We start from the raw sequence: 22,148 nt of genomic DNA, 5'->3' as shown, positions 1-22,148 counted from the left end.
TATTATATTGATATATCACATTTTGTTTATCCATTCATCAGTTGATAGACATTTGGGTTGTTTCCACCTTTTGGCTATTATGAATAATGCTGCTGTGGACCTGTTTTTGTTTTGTTTCTGATTTTTAAAATTTTTATTTATTTTTTTATTGGAGTATAATTGCTTTACAGTGTTGTGTTAGTTTCTGCTGTACAGTGAAGCAAATCAGCTATATGTATACATATATCCCCTCCCTCTTGGACCTCCCCCCACCCCTCATCCCACCCATCTAGGTCATCACAGAGCACTGAGCTGAGCTTCCTGTGCTTTATAGCAGGTTCCCACTAGCTATCTATTTTACACATGGTGGTGTATATATGTGAATCCTAATCTCCAAATTCATCCCACCCTCCCCTTCCCGCTCTGTGTCCCCATGTCCATTCTCTATGTCTGTGTCTCTATTCCTGCCCTGGAAATAGGTTCATCTGTACCATTTTTCTAGATTCCACATATATACGTTAATATAGGATATTTGTTTTTCTCTTTCTGACTTATTTCAGTCTGTATGACAGACTCTAGGTCCATCCACATCTCTACAAATGACCCAATTTTGTTCTTTTTTATGGCTGAGTAATATTCCATTGTATATATGTACCACATCTTCTTTATCCACTCATCTGTTGTTGGACATTTAGTTTGTTTCCATGTCCTGGCACTATAAAACTCTTAGAGGAAAACATAGGAAAAACACTCTTTGACATAAACCACAGCAAGATCTTTTTTGACCCACCTCCTAGAGAAATGGAAATAAAAACAAAAATAAACAAATGGGATGTAATTAAACTTAAAATCTTTTGCATAACAAAGGAAACCATAAACAAAACAAAAAGACAACCCTCAGTAGGGGAGAAAATATTTGCAAATGAAGCAACTGACAAAGGATTAATCTCCAAAATATACAAACAGCTCATGGAGATAAATACCAAAAAAAACAAAACAAAACAACCCAACTGAAAAATGGGCGGAAGACCTAAATAGACATCTCTCCAAAGAAGACATACAGATGGCCAACAGGCACATGAAAAGATGCTCAACATCACTAATTATTAGAGAAATGCAAATCAAAACTACAATCAGGTATCATCTCACACTGGTCAGAATGGCCATCATCAAAAAATATACAAACAACAAATGCTGGAGAGGGTGTGGAGAAAAGGGAACCCTCCTGCACTGTTGGTGGGAATCTAAACTGATACAGCCACTGTGGAGAACAGTAGGGAGGTTCCTTAGAAAACTAAAAATAGAACTACCATATGACCCAGCAATCCCACACCTGGGCATATACCCTGAAAAAACCATAATTCAAAAGGACACATGTACCCCATGTTTTTGTTTTAACACCTGTTTTCAACTCACTAGTGTAATCTTTTAAAAATGAAAATCATGTGGTTTCCCTATTTAAAAGCCTTCAGTGGCTTCTCATTACAATCATATTATAATCCAGATGCTTTCCTTTGCCCCATAAGGGTTTGCATGCTCTGCCTCTCCTTTCTCATTTAAGCATCTTTCCTCTTCCCTCAATATGTTCCAGCCACACTTGCCTCCATTTAGTTCTTCCAACTTCCCAAGCCTTTTTAAGAGTATGTACACCTGCTGTTTTCTGGCCTGAAATGCTCTTTCCATTATTTCACGTGGCTAGTTTATTTCATCCTTCAAATCTTCATCCTTAATGTTACCTTCCCTGAGAGGTTTTTCCCTGGCTACATTATTTCCTGTTTCCTTCCTAATACTTTTCCCACCTTGTAATTACATGGTTGCTTCTACTGTCTGTCACCCTCACAAGAATGTAAGTTCCTTAAGGTCAGGAATTAAAGTATACCCTTTTTCATCATTACTATCTGCACCTGTGCTTAGCACCATACTTGACATAGAAGAGGTACTCCATAAGTGTTTGTTGAATAAATAAATAAATGAGAAAGATCACAGGTGCTGGATGTGAGATGGAGTAATTCAACATGTGGTTACAGAGGTATACTAACAAAAAGGAAGAGCAAGATGGTGGGGAATCTTCAGTTATGCTAACATTTGAAAATCTAGGCAGGTGAGTGGTCAACAGAACAAGTCAGTCATTTGTTCAAGATGGGAATTTGGTCAAGGAGTCAGAGCAAAACCTCTGCATATAAAGTCAGAGTTATGGAAAAAAAGAGCATGGTTAATTTGATGTCAGCTCCAGAGAAGTTGGCTAAATTTTCTTAAATATCACCTTTCTAAAATCAGGATTGCGTCTAGAAACCAGGCTGGGACTGAGGTTACAGCCATAGCTTTTGGGAGAGGAAGGACACAAAAGATGAGGAACTAGGCAGGGACGACAAACCCAAAACTGTGTTAAAGAAACACTAATAGACTTATGCTCTTCAGATCATCAATCTCCTTTTCACACTTTTAATTAACACTTCATCCTTATCTACTTGATGTGAATAGGTTGTGGCCAAATCACATCATGTTCCCTTGCCTCCTGGATAATGACCAGGTCCTTTCTAGCTCTGAAAATCTATGATCCTCCATGCCACAGTTTCCAAGTTTCAAATGATATTTCACTGTACACAGTTGATGTTGGCTCTTTCTTGATGATTTCACTGGTAAACAGTCTTCATGGACATAAGAAGTGTTATATGTGTCTGTGGGTCCTTGTGGGTCCTTTCAGAGAGAGTGGCACTTCTAGACTTGACTGCTTGACTCAGAAAAACAGCATATTTTGGAACCCGTAGCCCTTAATCTACTGACTAGAGATAGAACTTCAGAAATAAAGAATTTGAGTAATATTTAGTAGCAAAATTGCCTAAATTATTGTTTAATATAGTGGTTGATTAATGGTAAACACTTATGTTTTAAAAAAAATCATTAAATTTTAGAAAGTTAACATCCAAAGTATTTTTTTCACTGAAGTTATTAGATCAGTCCTTTCTCTGAGGATTTCATTTTGATTCTTTCTGAACACAAAATTAAGCTAGTAGAATAGAATGTTACTGGTACCTAAATTACAGGATTAGACTAAATCTATCTTATTCTTCACTGTGCAATGAAACATGATAAAAATGAGAATTAGTCTGTACAAACCAGAGATGTGTTAACAAGATTCTTAGACAAGTGTTAGACATTTTCCATGACTGATTAGGTAGCACTGTAATGAGACAGAGCTAGTCTTGGATTACAATTAGAAGTTTGAAGCAAGACTTTGAAGTTTTAAACAAATTTTATGGAGTACAAAAATGGTTAAGTTGCGCAATATGAAATGTCAGCTCTGGGCTTCTTAACATGTAACACTGAAAATGTAACGTTAAAGAAAAATGTGATAACGTTTAAAGATAGATCTAAAAATAACTTTTGAAAAAGTCTTGAATTTGGACTTATAAGGAATAAAAACACGAATCAAGGAGAAGATATTTAAGGAAAAGAATGGTTATGTAAGCAAATGTAGAAGGACTAATGGAAGTAGAAAATCACCATTTTGCAACCACTATGGAAACTGGATTCAGAAGAATAATCAATGGCTGCCAAAAGTTTGAGGAGGAATGGGATATTTATGTGTTACCAGAGTATCTCCTTAGAGATTATTTATTAATTACAAAGCGAGAAATGGTAACTTTACAGTGGGGAAACTTGACTGCCACTACTTTATTGAGTGATCAAAGTTAACATCACCAGTGATGGGATAAACTAAGATTTGATTCCTAACGTGATACACTGAGAAAGTCACAAAATCGTTTCTGTAGTATTCCTGCCAAAAATGCATAAGTCGAATCTAATCATGTGGAAACATCAGACAGACCCAAAAAGACATTCTTCAAAATAACTACCTTGGTACTTTTGAAAAATTTCAATGTCATGAAAAAAATGTGAAGAACTGTTTCCAGTAAAGGAGACTGACAAGACATGCCAAAAACATGTGATTTGTGATCTTTGATCTGTATCAGAGAAAAAAAATTTCCGTAAAGGACATTATTGAGACAATTGGAGAAAAAGAAATAAAGACCATAAATTAGGTAAAGGTGTTATATAAATGTTATATTCCTGGATTTGATAAATGTGCTGTGGTGACATAAGAGAATAACCTTGTTCTTAGAAAATGAAGAATATCCTTGTACTTAGGGATAAAAAGGCATGATTCTGCAAATAACTCTCAAATGGTTCAGGAAAAATATTTTGTGGTGTGTTTATGTGTTTGTGTGTGTGGGTAGAAAGGAGAAATATGGGCAAGCGGTAAGAGTTGGTGAATTTGGTTGAAGGGTATACAACGGTTCTTTGTTCTATTCTTCAGACTCTTCTGTAAGTTTGAAATTATTTCAACATAAAACGTTAAAGAAAAAAATGAGTGATTTTTAATCATCTACCTGAGGAAAGGTGTTCTTTTCTGCTTAAGTCCCTGTCACTGAATAGAAAACATTTGACAGTGCCAAACTGAAAGTGTGGACCCCATGAGGCAGAGCTGATAGCAGAGTTGGTAGATGAACTTGCAGTATTATTTATCAGTATAATTCAGAAACCAAGGTCGAGTTTCTTATAACTCTCTCTGAAAATTGTTACCTTATGTGGATAATTCAGTTCATTTTATAAATATTAAAAGGGCTCCTATTATATGTCAAAAACTTTGCTAGGCACTGGGGCTACAGTGATGACTGAATCCCTTGTTCTCAGGTTATTGACAGTTGTGGAGGGGGGGACAGCTATAAAAATAAATTTAATATGAAATAGTAAAAGTAAACATAGAAAAACAGGCCCAATAATTAAGATGGTATCGGAGAGGAGGGTTTGGTGTGGTTGAGGGGAGTGACAGTGAGGCCCAGGAGTTTTCCATTTGGTAGGGGTGGAGGGATGGAGCAGTAGAGATTCCTGGCAAAGGGAGCAGTAAGGGCAGAGGCAGGAGATGTAAGAAAGCTTGGATTGTTTTGGGGACTCTTAGCAATTTGGTATTGTTGAAGTGTAATATAGCTTTCTGATTTTCAGTTTGTAATAATAAAAAATTAGTTTTTAGTTTAGTTATAGTTATGAATATTGATAAGACATTAAAATAGTATAAAATAATTAACACTAGGGAACATACAATACAAACTGATCCTTTCATAAGCTGTTCTTATTTTGTATAACGTGGCATTTTAAAAAATAACTTGGGATTCCTCCTATTTGGCCTTTGTACCTTTTGCAGCTTTTGTCAAATTTGAATACTATATGGACTCTTTTTTTTTAAGGAAAGAAATTCCCATAATTCTCCGCAGGTACATCTCAGATGCTTAGTGGTTGGCAGATCTCAGTTTGAGAATAAAAATGCCTTTTAATTACAAATTACTACTATAAAAGAGATATTTTGTTTTCAATTGGCAAAAGTGTTTTGGATTATCAAAATGAAAATAAAACAAATAAAACACAATCATCAAAATGAAAAATATTTACAGTCTTTGAGTCAAAAGCTTAATATTCATATGCAAGCTTTACACAAATCTGTAAATAATACATTCAGGCACCCATAAGTACATGGGCAAACAACCTGATAAATAATTTACAAAAGATGAAATAAAAATGACTAGTAAGCATTTAAAATGTCCACCTTCATAATAATTTAAAAAGTAATTTATAATGAGAGACCATTTTTGACCTGTAAAATTAGTAGATATTTTTAAAAAGTATAACTTGGGTTGATGAGCATTTTTAATAATAGAAAAAAATTGCAAGCAATCTAGTTACCCAACAGTGTGGAAATAGTTAAATAAAATATGCATTGATGTAGTATGATATTACCTGGACATTAAAATGTTGGTTTTGAAAAATTTTAAATAGAAATGCCTATGCTTCTTATAAGTTAAATGTAAGAAGCAGTGAACAAAAAGTGTGCTTTCCCCTTGTCAAAATTTACATAGAGGATTTTGATAAGTATGCTATGGTAATAGAGGATGTTATCAGTAGGAGAAACTGGGTGAAGAGTATACAGGAACTCTCAGTACTATTTTTGCAGCTTCTCTAAGTCTAAAATTATTTCAAAATAAAAAGTTAAAAAACATACATAGAAAAAGGACCAATAGGAAAAACAACCAAATCTTAGTAGTAATTTCTACGTGGTAAAATTAAGTAGTTCTTCCCTTTCATTTAAAAAATGCTTTTCTGTAACAAATTTTTACAAGTTATATGTTATATCATCATCATCACATACATACATACACAACTCCTCTCCCTAAAATTAGAACAACAAAAAAAAAGCTAAACTTGAAAGAAATATACCATCTACCACAATCAGTTTGTTGATCAGTGTGGCAGCTAAATATAAAAACATGAATGTGAGTGCTGAAAAAGGGTCCATATGGGTGGAGGATAATACAGAGATATCAACTGTGTAGGGATGCATTTTACAGGTGGATGTGAAGTGTGAGAGTAGATAATAAAAATAAGGACAGAGATAGATTTAGGAGACTGTGGCACTGAGAATTTTATTTTAGTAGTAAAGAAGAATAGGAAGTTGTCTCAAAAGAGAGTAGATACCTGCAGTATTTTATGTTAGAAGAGAATTAAGCTAATTCTCTGGGTTTCTAGGGAGCGTAAATCATAGTAGATTGTGGGAGTATTCCCCAAAGGTTTGTTTTTAATAAGTTAAAATTATTTCCTTTAAGTAACTATCTTCATACTTGTTTTTATCACAGACTCCTTTCTAAGCAGCTCAACTTTGCAGTGGTTCAGGTCTTCTGAAGAGACAGCCTCTTATCTTAATGAGTGACGAAGGTAATCATCTACTCGAATTAAGTCCTTCTTGATGTAGACTTTTGTGTAAAATATTACTTGTTCAATATTAAATAAGGACAAATAGAAAAATGAATATATACTATGGTGTCACTAGGAGCCATACCTGAAAAACTGCAGTATATTAGACATTGTGTTTCTCAGTCTTTTCCTATCTCAAGACCTCTGAGATGCATGGCAACCTCCCTTCTTTGCCTGGGGGCTCCCTATAGCAGCGATTCTGGGGAAGGTGTGGTGAGCAGGGGCTATGTGGTTTGTAAAAGCACATCACCATGCATACTCAAGTCAATTCTGAAACTGCTCCCTTTCTCCTGCATTGCCCCCTCCACCTTAAGAGTTATTGCTAAAAAAAAAAAAGATAAATAAAAAATAAAATAAAATAAAAAGAGTTATTGCTAGCATCAGAACCTTCACATTTTTCTTAAAGGATTATTATTTTCAGCCCCCTTTCTCATTTTTCTCCTTCGAAAAGGACCTAGAGGCTCCACTTTAAATTCTGACCCTGATTCCTGCTGTCTTCATAATTAGATTTTAAGCCCCTGGCAGGGAAAGATCAGGTCTTATCCACCTTTTTACTTTCTTCAGTGTTAGCCTTTAACTTACGTTTTTTAATTTTTAATTCTTTTGAATTTTATTTTATTTTTTTACACAGCAGGTTCTTATTAGTTATCTATTTTATACATATTAGTGTATATATGTCAATCCCAGTCTCCCAATTCGTCACACCACCCCCCCCATCCCCGCCGCTTTCCCCCCTTGGTGTCCATACGTTTGTTCTCTACATCTGTGTCTCTATTTCTGCCTTGCAAACCGGTTCATCTGTACCATTTTTCTAGATTCCACATATATGCGTTAATAGCCTTTTAAAAAAAAGGTAGTTACGTAGTAAATGTTTACTGAAAATGAATACTATTTTCCTTAAGGGCAAATTTTATTCCTTCATGAAGGAAAATCTATTCCTTGCTATGAAAAAAACAGTAAATGTTGCATAAGTGCAAATTAAAATGGAAGATGACAGAGTATGTAGCTTAAAGCTGAGCAGCAGCTTTGATCTTTGGCTGAGTATTTTAAAAAGATTATAAGGGTTATTAAAAATAGGATCTAAAGGTCTAACAGGACTTTAGAAAGGGCCCAAGAATGTGTCTAAATCTGCATAGGCTCCTGAAGGCTGCAAGCACATTGCAGTATTCTGATCATCACTGACAGGGACCTCTGCTCCAATGAATGTGTTACAGGGGAATCTGTGTCCAGAGCCTCTGCCCTCTGAGTGTGGATTGCAGTTGTTCCTCAAGTATGAAGACTGGGGAATGACAGATTTAAAAGACATTTTCTTTTATGCAAATATACAGTATTATTAACATTCTCATGCCTGGGGCAGATTACTTCAGTTGTTTAGGCCTGTGTGCTCCTTTGTAAAAGAGAATAACAATAATCACCTCGTAGACCAAGGTAAGGATCAGATTGACCCAATGTCTGAGGAGTAGTATGGATATGTTGAATAAACAGTGGTTTTTATTTTATTCACAAATTGAAATTCAGAAGTATGTTACAAATGTTTATGTATATTTGAAATAGAATTACTAGGGTCATATTATACCTCAGCTCCATTGTAGGTTAGATTGGCTTATGTGAACAGAGAGCAGGGCATTGCTACCATGTCTAACAATGCTTTAAGGGAAGGCAGTTTCTCAAAACCACATAACTGGCGTCCTTCTACAGGTGTGGAACTGTGATGCACTCGTAGGATGAGTGGTACCCAGCTCTTTTCCCTGTTGCTCATTTGATATTTATCTCTCTTTCCTGAATATTGGCTATTAGATAACCTAGAAGAGACATCACAACTTTCACCATCAGGAAAAAACCATTTCTTTCACAGGTAATATCTACTTTGAAAACTTCTACTAATGGATGCTTCTCTTGGCCTTCATTTAAAGTCAAGTAGCTTGCAGGCCTCTGACCTTAAATTAAATGAATGACTTTCTCTTTGCCATTTTTAAGTTAGACTCCTTGGGCACGAGTCATTACTCAACTCGCTTTGTAAGCACACTTACTTTTCTTTTTTTTTTTTTAAATTTATTAATTTATTGTTTTTGGCTGCATTGGGTCTTCGTTGCTGCGCGCGGGCTTTCCGTAGTTGCGGCGAGCGGGGGCTACTCTTCGTTGTGGTGCGTGGGCTTCTCATTGCGATGGCTTCTCTTGTTGAGGAGCATGGGCTCTAGGCACACGGGCTTCAGTAGTTGCGGCACGCGGGCTCAGTAGTGGTGGCACGCGGGCTCTAGAGCGCAGGAGCAGTAGTTGTGGCGCACGGGCTTAGTTGCTCCGCGGCATGTGGGATCTTCCCGGACCAGGGATCGAACCCGTATCCACTGCATTGGCAGGCAGATTCTTAACCACTGCGCCACCAAGGAAGTCCACTTTTCATTTTTTTAATCAATTTTTTTTGCAGTTTTTACATGTGCAACAGATGAAAAACTATGACGATTAGAAAAATCATAGAAAAGAGTATAGATCTTGGCAAAAACGTGCCCATCCGTAGGACGACACTTGTATACTTGTTAGAGTAGAACACGGAAGCTGCAGCATCACCAGTGCTACCACTATCAATAGAAAATATTCAGTAAACATAAAATTACCTGTGAAGTTGTGCTAGGTGTCATAATAAGGGAATCACATTGAGAACAGTGACCAGGAATTACTTATATAGAATTGACAGATGGACAGAACAAAAACAGTAAGCAAATATCTGTGTATGGGCACTGTGGTTTTCATCACATATAAGTTACAACCTAAATTTTAGCATGTGGATAAGGTTGATTATGTGACTGAAACAGCAATTCGAAATAAAGTTTAGGACTTTCATGTCTTGTCAAACTGATGCATACAATAGTAATGTGAATAGGAGCTCTTGAGTTTGTCGGGGGTTAAGGCATTTCAGTTTTGGCAGCCACCAGTGCAGGACATCAGGACAGTGGCAGGGAGAGTGATGGCTGTTATTCTTTGGAGTGCCTTCTTCAAGGCTGACCTAGACTCTGGTTGGGCCTGGTGCTAGTGCCTGAGGCAAGATAATGGCTAGTGCTACTTTTCAGAACGTGCCATTGGCTCCCATGACTGGGGGAGGGGTCAGAGAGGGGAACACCAGCATTTTTATGCATGTAGCTCCAGGGCAATGTACGGCTTCAGGGACAAGAAAGAGGAACACCAGTGCTAGAGAGATAACGATGATGAGACTTGGGAAAATGATTTAGCACCAGAAATTGCCTCAGAGATGAATAATAAACTTAATCTGAAACTTGTAAATTTTGTTTCCAAGTGCACATGTGAGCAACAAAGCCAGTAGACGTTTAAATGGGATTTTCAAGCTGACAGTTTATCCACACTTTAGGCTATAGCTTAAATGGGAGTGCTGCAAGTCATTTCTTACTCATTTCTGCAATTGAAAGGGAGTCTTTATAGTAATTCTTAAAGCCACTGAGGATTTATTTGTATTAACATCTCAATTTTGCTAAATGCCAATAAAGGTTATGCCTTATATTCACTTTTCTGTTAGGCAATTGCCTGAAAGAAAAATGTGACATTGTAAAATTTAAGAAATATGTCATAACTAGTATTTCCAGAAGCCAAGAAACTATTTATATATATATATCTGTATCTATGCCTACATCCATATCTGTATTGTCCAATGGTTATACTTTCAAACATACTGATATTATAGAAAATAGAAATTGATATGTTTAGAGTTCATAAGATTAAACATCATATAAAAATTAAACACACACCTATACTTAAAAAAAAAAGACTGTAAGAAATGAAGGTAAAGACAATAATACTTCTCTTACATCGTAAGATAAACATCGTTGATCAAGACCCATCTGTTCAGTCTTGGATTTTCTATTCTATTTCTGTGGTCAGCCTCACTCCTGTGGCACACATAACAACACTAGAATATTACAAAGAAGATAAGTATAGCCCCTGTGCAAAGATGACTTACAAATTTGTAAAGTTGCCATATTTTTGCATAGTTAATGATTTCTTTCTTTGGGTTCTCATGACACATTGTATATACATTAGCTGTCATCTTACTGTATTATAATTATTTGTTTACTTCTCTGCCCCTCAACAGAATTACTAAAATAATGAAATTATTCTTTGTATCCATAGTGGCTTGCACATTGCCTGGCTTCTAAAAAGCACCCAGAAAATGTTTAATGAATGAATAAAAGCTTTATAGTCTATGAGTAAGAAACCTGCAGCAACTCTTTGTATATATCCTGCTAACCCAGAAATTGATTCTGAAACAGTTAATCCTTTTCTTACCTTCTCACCTTGTCTTCCGGATGACAGAATTTCTATTTTAGTGTGATGCCCACATGGCCACCTCCTGTTGATAACTAGTGGGCACAACTCAGTTTGATGATGGACAGATGGACAAGCCTGCTGTTGTTCTTGGCCGTAAGACTGTTCCTGCATATTCTCTTATTTGCATCAAACATGCCTTTCTTCCCCTCTTTTTTTGCCAGACTGTACATATTTGCTCCTTACATTGTCTTGCAGTATTAAAGGCTATAAGCAGGCTTTGGAAGACAGATAAGCAGAATTATTTTGAGAGATGCATGGTATCTAACACAAAAGAAAAGGACTTGATGGAAAAAAGGCCATAAAATATTGCTGTTATTCAACTGAGGAGGTGTTGGTTTTCTCTCTTTTCTACCATAGTGCGATTGAAATAAAGCTGCAATATATTTCTGATAAAAGAGATCCAGGTTATGGTACCAGTTATAATTCATTCAAATTTTATGTATAATCACATACGTAAATAGTAGTTGCTTCAAATTAGCAATATAAACTAGAGTTGCATAGATAAGACATTGGCATGTTAATTATTTAAACAACATGCAACATTCAAAACATTTTAACACATATATTTTCTTTACTAGAAAAAAGGAAAGGGGGGAAGGAAATGAATATTTATTTAGTTTCTATCATGGGTCAGGCATTTTTGTGCTTTTTCCTATATTTTTCATGTAATCCTCAGAACTACATTGTAAAATAAATTTTATTGTGATTAATTTATAAAAGAGAAAACTTGAGCTTAAAGGCAATAAGTAATTTGCTCATGGTCACAGAGCTAGGAAGTGACAAAACTGATTCCAAATCGAGTCTTTTCAACTCTTGAATGTATTCTCTGCCTACTATGTTTGATTAGCTGGCTTACAGTCAGTTTTTAAGGAATTTGGGTTTTTATTATAAATAGTAGTGTTTTAAAGGATTTTCCATAATTGTGAACGGTGTCTTGAATGTCAACTAATGTTTCTGCTACATGAGATGGGATTCTTTTTTTTAAATTAATTAATTAATTAATTATTTTGGCTGCGTTGGGTCTTGGTTGCTGCATGCAGGCTTTCTCTAGTTGCGGCGAGCGGGGGCTACTCTTCGTTGCGGTTCGTGGGCTTCTCATTGCAGTGGCTTCTCTTGTGGAGCACAGGCTCTAGGTGTGCAGGCTTCAGTAGTTGTGGCACGCAGGCTCAGTAGTTGTGGCTCGCGGGCTCTAGAGCGCAGGCTCAGTAGTTGTGGCGCATGGGCTTAGTTGCTCCATGGCATGTGGGATCTTCCCAGACCAGGGCTCAAACCCATGTCCCCTGCACTGGCAGGTGGATTCTTAACCAGTGCGCCACCAGGGAGGTCTGAGATGGGATTCTTGTCCCCTTTTCCAGCTGAGTAAGTGGGTTGATTGAAAAATGATTCAATAATGTGGTACAGGAAAAGTGATCTCTGAATTTTTGGAATGACTAGGCTGGAAGCAGAGTGCTCAGTGTTTCACAAACATTCTTAAGGAACTACTGGCCCATTGTTAGATGTCAGGATTTGCCTTGGCTGTCCTTTTTGCCGAAAGGGTCTGTGCTGGGCTACGATGATGGGGTGTGACCTCAGCTCTTGTTTTCATTCTTGTTTTTGACCTGATTCATGGAGCACCAGTGTCTTGACTGATAAAGGGGGTTGAGGGAAGAATCGCTCCAGCCTTCTGGGGCTCTCTTAGCAAGCATCAGTTTGTGGCTAGATTGTTTTCTGAGGCCCATTGAGATTGTTCCTGCGTATATCCAGACCCTAGGAGAACCCTTTGAACTGATTGCATTTTTTTTTGTGGAGCAGGGGCCGTGCAGATCCTGAACTTCCTCTGGCTGTTTTAGCACCACTGCTACTCCCTCCCCGCCTTTGGCATGGTAGCGGAGGGCTTACTAAAGACAAGAGAGTCTGTGTGTTTGCTACTTTCCTCATCCTACCCTCAAACGAGTTAGGCTCCCCTTCTCCGTGTGAAAGGACAGGTTATAGGACCAACTGCTGGTGCCTTGTAACCAAGTAACATAGTTGCTAAATGGGATTAACTCTATGAAGTAACAGACCTGCCAGCTGTCATCCTGGTTTCCTTTAGTAATGCAGACAGTGCCAGAGGCAATTTCTAACTGTGTTAATGATGATTACCTGCCCCCCCCCCCCCAAAAACAGCCTTCAATTATAGTATGTCTAAAAATGAGAGTTAATCAAGACAGAATGATCAATTGGCTAGGTAAAATTTAACAAGTGAGTTTCATTCCAACTGAGTTACAAAGGTGATTGTAATGTTTGGAAACTGTCTTTTAGAGAGAGGCTCTGGAAAAATTATAATTCTGAAATGCTGGCATAATTTCCATGGTGAGGAAATGGTCATTATGTTAAAATACATGTTTATTTCTCTCTCCCTCATCTCTTTTTCATATTTCTTTAAATATATGTGTTTTCCTATAATGTAAATTTAATGATTAAACTATATTTAAACTAATGCTTTGCCATTAGTGAGAGAAAGGTCACCTTTAAAAAGTTGATTCAGTAGTGTAAGTTATTTCAGGACTGGAGTTGAGCCCAGTTCCTGTTAATGAAGACTATTTCCCTTTTCTTTTTCTAAGACAGTGGAATTAAAGTAATCAGTTCTGTCTCTTTCCAGTCATGATGCCTTCTAGGCTTAGGTAAGTAAACCCAACTGAAAAATAACAGACTAGCCAACCCTGTCTGTCACTCAGCTCGAAGCTGTCATTTTTCGTTTCAACGTTATATTCATGAGCATTAATATGAAAAGCCTCTGTCAAACGTTGGCTTCGTGTGTTTTGATTGCTTTAGAATGGCAATTTAAATACTGAATTTCAGAAATGAATTAGGAGGGGAGTGGAGAGAGAGCCCTGCACAAAGTCAGGCAGCTGGTTCTGGTCTTGCTCTGCTACCTTGTATGCGCCTGGATAAATCACTTTAAATTTCTTAGCATGCTTCCTTTGCTTTTAGAACCAAGATGGTTCGACTAGGTTGGGATGGCACATAGGTGTCCGCTTGTCTGCCAGCTCTGATCAGTTGGTCATGCCTGCCTAGGGGGCTGCACTGGGGATGAGGGTGAGCCTTTTCCAGGTGACAGGAACACTGGGAGCGAGAGAGCCACTTATTTGCCAATACCCAGACTCAACTATCAATACTTCTTGGGTCATTTTCTGCTTCTATTATGACTTTCATGATTGTTTTTTTTGGCCAAGCCACATGCCTTGTGGGGTCTTAGTTCCCTAACTAGGGATTGAACACACGCTCTCGGCATTGAAAGCACGGAGTCCTAACCACTGGACCGCCAGGGAATTCCCATGACTTTCATGATTTATTCTTAATTTTTAACCACAAGAAATGTTCTCTCTATCCTTGAAGGTAATTTGAAAATTTAAGAGCAAGGAGACATAGTCTTTGAGATCATCTAGTCAAAACTAGGCTGATGTGTATAAAAATGCTTTGTAAAATGTCGAGCACTATTTTAGATATTTGAGGACAACATGGCTAACTAATGGTAAGCTTTCCCATTGTTTTTTTTTGGGACCCCCTTCCTCCCTAATTTTTGTGAAACGCTTGCTAGAGAAATGATGCAGGTTTTTAGAAGTACATTTCTTAGAAGTTATTCCACTGACATTAAATTAAGAAAATTAAGTGTTAAGTTGTATCGTATAGGCCGTAAACACTGTAGATATTCCAAGAACTAGAGAGCTAGAGTCATCAGGGGATATTGAAAGAAGAGGTAGAACTTGAACAAGGCCTAAAATGGGCAGAAGTTAGTAGGGCAGTTTTAAGTATGGGACAGAATTTGGAGAAAGCGTGGAATAAGAACAAAGCACAATTTGGGACAATAAACAGGAAGTATAAACTGTTAGGTTTCAATAAGGAAAAATTTGAATTGCTAATAATATTAATATTCATAGTTAACATTTATTCATTCATCTTCCCACCAATATTTTTTGAGTCTTTCCAATGTGTCAGACCCTGTTCTAGATACTGGGGGTATAGCTTTTAGTAAAATAGACAGAAATCATTGATTTTTAGAGCTTACATCCTAGTGGGAGAAGACAGATAATAAACAAAGCAATATGTGAAATATGTAATATGTTAGAGAGTAATAACTACAAAGGAGAAAAATAAACCAGGGGAGGAGACAATGGAATGGTAGGGTTGAGCTGCGGTTTTGGATACAGTGGCCAGGGAAATACTCAATAGGTGGGTAAGGAATACCACATTTTAGGCACTCTGCTAAGTGAGTTATAGATATGAAATCATTTAATTTTCATAGCAACTTTATGAGAGTAGGTACTATTGTTATTCTCATTTTATAGATGAGGACCTGAAACACAGACAACCAGAGTCATCAAGAGTGCACAGCAATTAACTGTTAGAACTGGGATTTAAATCCAGGAAGTCTAGTTCCAGAGCTTATAATTTTGGTCTGCAAATCTGGATAACAAAAGTCCTTGAAGAGGTTGTCAGAGGTCACAGTATTGATAGCATTTTAGAGCTAGAGGGAAATTTACTTATTTTCTAATCCAGTGGTTTTCAAAATGTATTAGAGCCACCTGGAGAGCTGGTTAAAACCTAGATTTCTGGATCCTGTCCCCAGTTTTTTGATCCAGTAGGTCTGGGGTGAGGTCTGGGAATTTGCATTCTAACAGGTTTCCAGGTGATGCTGGTGTTGATGGTTTGGGCAGCATTTGGGAATCACTGGTTAGTCTAGTGGTTGGCAAACTCGGCTGCACGTTAGAATCACCAGGGGAGCTTGTAAGGCCAGCCCATGCCTTAATGCAGGAGGTACTGAGTACGCATAATTGGTCTGGGCTGAGACTCTGGTGGTATTAGTGACTACAGTGAACATAGGGGATTAAATACCACTGGTCTAGTTTAACCTTCATTTTACAGATGAGGAAACTGAGGTCTGAAGAAATAGCTATTACCTTCTTGTTTTGGCTACTAGCATTCTGCACATTGTTTCTTGCTCACCCACTCGGTTCTTGATTGTATAAGGTCAGGGGCTCTGTTAATCTATTTGCCACACAGTAAAAGTTCAATAAACCTCTATTGTTGAGTTACGAATGTAGCTGGGAATAGGGAACCACTGAAAGTTTTTGACCAGCCAAGTGACATAATGAAAGTAATATTTTAGGAGGATTCATTATTAGAAAGGGTAGGGTAAAGAAATTAGAGCTGTGATGATCTTCCTTTTGCAATGTTCCTGTAGAGCCTTGCTACTCAAAATGTGACAGAGACCACCAGCAGCAGTAGTATCACCTGGAGCTTTGTTAGACATGCAACTCTCAGGCCCCACGTCAGACCTACTGAATTAGAACCTACATTTTACAATATCCCCAGTGATTTGTATGCACATGGAAGTTTAAGAAACACTGCCTGAAACATCATATGACCAATACCTGGGCTTATAGGGTGGCCCTAGAGGAGATTGAGAAGCAGCAGCAAACATAAATGGCTGAGCAGGTCAGCTTTTCCTTAAGCCTATTCCTTGATATCTTTCTTTCCTCCTCCAGGATCTTAATAGGTATTCAGTGGTCAAAAAGGTTTGGCAAATACCAGGTTAAACAAAGTTAACATGTTTCTTTATGACCAGACTTCTTTTATCTTTTAATATGCTAATGCACTTTCTGAATCTCTAAGATAAAAGTCGAAGCAGCTACACAGTACAGTTTTTATTGATCATGGAAGTTAGTCTGGGAGTCATCTTCACATATTACTATTTTGTGGAGCACATCTTGGTAAAGATGTAATAGGCCCTTTGTGATTATTAAGGTTCCAGACTTGTAAGATATTCTAGCCCCTGGTCATCTCAGACTTTCTACATTTAATATCTGTTACTTATCTGTGCAAGTGCCCAGCCTTTCCATCACTGGTTCAGGTATATGACTTTACTTCTGACTTACTTTCATTGGCTGAGCCCTATTTGGAAAGAATCATAGGATAGGTCTGTGGGTTCTGTCAGTGCTGGTCTGGGAAAAACATTTTCAAGAGTTAGTTGCTGGTTATGGTGTCTGATGAAAATGAGGAGGAGATACTGGAGAATGTTAGGGTCACTGGTAATGTACCAAAGTTTAGATTGTGGTAGGAATAAAATCAGGAGGTATGACTGAGAGCAAATACTGAGCGTGTAGAGAAAAAACATGGAAGTTTGATTGACTATTATGAGACACAACATCTGTCAGCAAATTTATAGTCAAAAATAAAAAGCGAATGAACAGATACATTGGGGAACTAGGGTAGGGCGGTCCAAAATGGCTTTTCTGCAGTTTATTTCCATTGATGGCCTTTTTGAAAAATCATGGCCCATTTTAACCTTGACAGGTTGATTTATCCCATATTCTATGACTCAGAACACATTTGATTTTAAATTATATTCTCCAATAAATTACCAGTATTTTGGATATAATTCGTATTACTGACATAAAGTTTTTACTTTATTTTTGGTAGCAGAATACCTACTCTACTCTTAGCCCTAAGAGGAATGAAAATATTTTCTCAATAATACCCTTACTTTGGGCAGTAAGCACATCACTTTTAATTTTTATCTTTTCTGTTAATAAACCAATGGAAAGTATTTTTGATTTAGACCTGTCCCTCAAATGCTCAAAGGCTTTATTTTTTATCCCGTTTCCTGACACTTAAATGTCATTTCTTGAAAAATCAAGGGAGTACTATTCTTTCTATTTATGGCATCAATATAACTTTTCTTAGGAATTTTTCTCTTGAAAAATGTAATATTACTTTAATGGGTGAACTTGGATACATAAACGTTTCAAATCTGATTCAATTTGTTTCACTTTACTGAACCCTTAGTTAACAGAATTTCTTGTACTTTCAGGAGAAATTTTGAAGAGAAGGGAAAAAAATTTAAAAATCAAGAATGTATTGAATTAAATAGTCTTTGATTTCAGAAACTTCTGGAGGGGATTAGTGAAGTTTAAACCCACTTTTCTCCATCTCTAAAATCTACAGTTCTCAGAACACTATGACTAGAATGGTGATCCAGAGATCTTATAAGCTGCTAAGTCAACCCAAAGAAATTCAATTTTTCTTATTTTACTAGATAAGGCAGAAAAGTAGACTGATTCTTTACACAATATATAGAGGATGGCAGTCTCTAGAAGGAGTGCTAAGATGCTTGTTGTGTCCTATTGTCAGGCTAAAAATGGTGGGAGATGCAGTTTAGTAGGCAACCCTGACTCTTCAGTGGAGGGGGGGCATGGGAGTTTGTGGTAGCTGAGTGACTACCTCTGAACAGGCAAAGAGGACTAGGTGGGTGCTATGAGCATCAGCTGCTGAATTTTGCACAGCGCGGGTAGCTTGTGCCAACTCTACACCCTATGGTCATAGGGAAGGGATAATAGAGGCAGGAATTGTCCCACATGCCAAAGGTAAATTACTAATGAGCCTTACGTACATGCTACAGGTTGCCACTATTCTAGAAAGATTTTCAACAAGGATTGAAGCTGGAAATTCAAATTAAGCCTTGGGTTACTAGACAATACCATCAGCTAAATATTTGTACAACATCCATCCAATAAAGTTTTTATCAAACATCATCAGGTGCCAGGTTCTGTGCTGGCTGCTGGAATACCAGGGCAAAAAAGGTAAACGTTGTCATTGCCATTGTATTGCTTGCCAACTAGAATGGGATGCACATAAGTAAACAAAATAGTATAACATAGTATATTATGTGCTCTGATAGGAGAAATACAGTGAACCATGGTAACATACAGAAGAGGGGTGCTTAACTTTTAGTTAATGAGTCAGGTAAGAAAGGCATCTACAGGAAGGATGAATAAGCATTGAACGGACTGAGAGGAGCTGGGGCAGGAAAGAGAATTCTGGGCAAGGGCAAAAAAAGCATGTACAAATGGCTGGAGAAAGATGATAAAGAATGTTCCGTTTAGAACATACAGATCTTGGGAAGGAGGAGAAGTGGCTAGAAGTGAGGCTAGAAAAGTAAACACAGTCTAGACGTGGGGTTTTGTAAACTTTTAGGTTTATTCTAGATGAAAGGGAGAGCCATTGAAAAGTTTTCTAGCAGAGAAATGATTAAACATGTGTTTTAAGATAATGACTCTGACAGCATTCTGGAGACTGGGGTGGAGGGAGATAGTACTGGAGACAGTGAGACCAGTGGGGACACTGTTGCAGAGGTTTATGTAAGAGAAGATGGTAGCCTGTATTTGACAAATGATTTCATTCTTAATGGCTGGTATTTTTGTATCTGGCACACTAGACATTAAAGTGATTTACTCTTACAAGATTCAAGATTTTATGTCATTCTTTAACTTAATATTCCCCACTTTATAATTCTTCAAGAAACCATTCTTATTTCCTCTCTCTCGTATCTTTGTAAATGATTATGTTTTTCTTGCTTCCTGAATATTCTCCTGCCAATGTCTTTTTTGCTCTTGACACATATCTCTTTTCCACCTTTTGTCATTGTGTTTTCTTTTTCAAACTTGAGTAAGGAGAATTAATGTTGAGAGAGAAATAATTATGATTCTGGTGAATAGGTCTCGTTTGTCACAATTATGGAGAAGCTGAGGTTTCCTGGAAAGGACTAGTAGAAAAAAATTCAGTGGTTCTCAGCATTGGAAGGAAAGAAGATAGTTTAAAGACAGACAGTGCTTGTAGAGGAAAGGCTTGCTGTACAGCAATCAATATACTAGGATTAGGAAAGACCAACATGGATCAACCCCAAAGTGGAAAAAGTAATTAAGGGCACAAAAGACACATAATACATGTCAAGTTCAAAGGAGAAGCTCTAAAATTACACAGTGGAGTTCAGAGTTTAAAAATGACAGAAAGAGCAAAGGCAGAAAATGACAAAAGCATTTCATGTAAGACTAACTAAAAGTGCTGAGATATTACAGTGATAGTACATGGGACACAAAAGGTCAGTGAACAGCCTGGAAAGGTGTCTAATGGATGGAAAGGGTAACCCATTGATTGAGGGGGCCTTGTAGACATTGATTAAAAAAAAGTAAAATTAAATGAATTCTTTGCCTCAGTGCTCTCAAAAGGCACAATCTTGCTAAAAAGAGAAATCAATTTAAAATGAAAGAAATAAAATTGTTCCTTGGAAATGTTACCAATCAATAGGTGGTAAAGAAATCGAGAAATTTGAATTCTCAAATAGAACTAGATATGCTTTCTTCCAGAATTAGTGGTGTCAAAAGCCAATATTTCATTCTTAGGTTTGGAAACCCTTTTAAAAATGTATTATGTCACTTTTGTGTATTTTGTTCCCAAGTCACTCAATGTAGGCCATTTTTATTTTTTAATTTTTAATTTTTAATTTTTTTTTTACATCTTTATTGGAGTATAATTGCTTTACAATATTTTGTTAATTTCTGCTGTATAAAAAAGTGAATCAGCTATATGCATACGTATATCCCCATATCCCCTCCCTCTTGCGTCTCCCTCCCACCCTCCCTATCCCACCCCTCCAGGTGGTCACAAAGCACCGAGCTGATCTCCCTGTGCTATGCGGCTGCTTCCCACTGGCTATCTATTTTACATTTGGTAGTATATATATGTCAATGCTATTCTCTCACTTTGTCCCAGCTTACCCTTCCCCCTCCCCCGTCCTCAAGTCCATTCTCTAAGTCTGCGTCTTTATTCCTGTCCTGCCCCTAGGTTCTTCAGAACCATTTTTTTTTTAGATTCCATATATATGTGTTAGCATATGGTATTTATTTTTCTCTTTCTGACTTACTTCACTCTGTATGACAGACTCTAGGTCCATCCACCTCACTACAGATAACTCAATTTCATTTCTTTTTATGGCTGAGTAATATTCCATTGTATATATGTGCCACATCTTCTTTATCCATTCATCTATTGATGGACACTTAGGTTGCTTCCATGTCCTGGCTATTGTAAATAGTGCTGCAATGAACATTGTGGTGCATGACTCTTTTTGAATATGGTTGTCTCAGGTGTCTCAGGGTATATGCCCAGTAGTGGGATTGCTGGGTCATATGGTAGTTCTATTTTTAGTTTTTTAAGGAACCTCCATACTGTTCTCCATAGTGGCTGTATCAATTTACATTCCCACCAACAGTGCAAGAGGGTTGCCTTTTCTCCACACCCTCTCCAGCATTTGTTGTTTGTAGATTTTTTGATGAGGGCCATTCTGACAGGTGTGAGGGGATACCTCATTGTAGTTTTGACTTGCATTTCTCTAATGATTAGTGATGTTGAGCATCCTTTCATGTGTTTCTTGGCAATCTGTATATTTTCTTTGGAGAAATGTCTGTTTAGGTCTTCTGCCCATTTTTGGATTGGGTTGTTTGTTTTTTTGATATTGAGCTGCATGAGCTGCTTGTATATTTTGGAGATTAATCCTTTGTCAGTTGTTTCATTTGCAACTATTTTCTCCCATTCTGAGGGTTGTCTTTTCATCTTGTTTATGATTTCCTTTGCTGTGCAAAAGTTTTAAGTTTCATTAAGTCGCATTTGTTTATTTGTGTTTTTATTTCCATTTCTCTAGGAGGTGGGTCAAAAAGGATCTTGCTGTGATTTATGTCATAGAGTGTTCTGCCTATGTTTTCCTCTAAGAGTTTTATAGCGTCTGGCCTTACATTTAGGTCTTTAATCCATTTTGAGTTTATTTTTGTGTTAGGGAGTGTTCTAATTTCATTCTTTTACGTGTAGCTGTCCAGTTTTCCCAGCACTACTTATTGAAGGGGCTGTCTTTTCTGCATTGTATATTCCTGCCTCCTTTATCAAAGATAAGATGACCATATGTGCATGGGTTTATCTCTGGGCTTTCTATCCTGTTCCATTGATCTATATTTCTGTTTTTGTGCCACTACTGTACTGTCTTGATTACTGTAGCTTTGTAGTATAGTCTGAAGTCAGGGAGCCTGATTCCTCCAGCTCCGTTTTTCTTTCTCAAGATTGCTTTGGCTATTCGGGGTCTTTTTTGTTTCCATACAAATTGTGAATTTTTTTGTTCTAGTTCTGTGAAAAATGCCATTGGTAGTTTGATAGGGATTGCATTGAATCTGTAGATTGCTTTG

At 37.2% G+C, this 22,148-nt stretch overlaps 1 protein-coding gene and 1 non-coding gene across 2 annotated transcripts in view; both read left to right on the top strand.

Moving 5' to 3' along the window:
• SLC44A5 (solute carrier family 44 member 5) overlaps positions 1 to 22,148 on the top strand; it is a 372,145-nt gene that overhangs the window by 57,642 nt on the left and 292,355 nt on the right. The window lies entirely within an intron of this gene.
• On the top strand, positions 10,671 to 10,775 carry LOC137763152 (U6 spliceosomal RNA). The gene has a single exon (XR_011073716.1). It is a non-coding gene; the product is annotated as a U6 spliceosomal RNA (small nuclear RNA).

The sequence above is a fragment of the Eschrichtius robustus genome, chromosome 3 (genome assembly GCF_028021215.1).
Source record: "Eschrichtius robustus isolate mEscRob2 chromosome 3, mEscRob2.pri, whole genome shotgun sequence".
Classification (NCBI taxonomy): Eukaryota; Metazoa; Chordata; class Mammalia; order Artiodactyla; family Eschrichtiidae; genus Eschrichtius; species Eschrichtius robustus.
The sequence above is the reverse complement of the archived record's forward strand: the minus strand, read 5'-3'. Positions and strand labels throughout refer to the sequence as shown.